This window comes from Monopterus albus, unplaced genomic scaffold (genome assembly GCF_001952655.1).
Source record: "Monopterus albus unplaced genomic scaffold, M_albus_1.0 scaffold206.1, whole genome shotgun sequence".
NCBI classification, from domain to species: Eukaryota; Metazoa; Chordata; class Actinopteri; order Synbranchiformes; family Synbranchidae; genus Monopterus; species Monopterus albus.
The window spans coordinates 472,945-473,355 of record NW_018128086.1 but is presented as its reverse complement, the minus strand read 5'-3'; positions in this window follow the sequence as shown (position 1 = coordinate 473,355).

Below are 411 nucleotides of genomic sequence, written 5' to 3'. Positions count from 1 at the left end.
AAAAAATGAACTTAAATGATTTTAGCATATGGCTGCAATATAACAAAGAGTGAAAAATTTAAGGGGGTCTGAATACTTTCCGTACCCACTGTATGTGCCTGCACCTGGTGGACGGTACAGTTAGGGGCAGCATCAGCTGTACAGTCTGCTGAAAATACCTCCTAAAAGCCTCTGTGCTCGTGGTCCGGCAACAGCCCATGTGGGTAAAAATGAGTGACAGGGAGTAAGTGCATGTATGTATTTAGAAGTGTGTGTGTGTTTGTGTGTAATGTGGGTAGGGGGTTAGTTAAGCACAGGAGATTGAAGCACTAACCTGGAGCACTCAGATTTATTAAAAAGGGCCGGACCCAGGGCCCGGACTCTCCATCCTCCATTGTTGTCACTTTGCTTCTGTCTCTGTGTATACATACC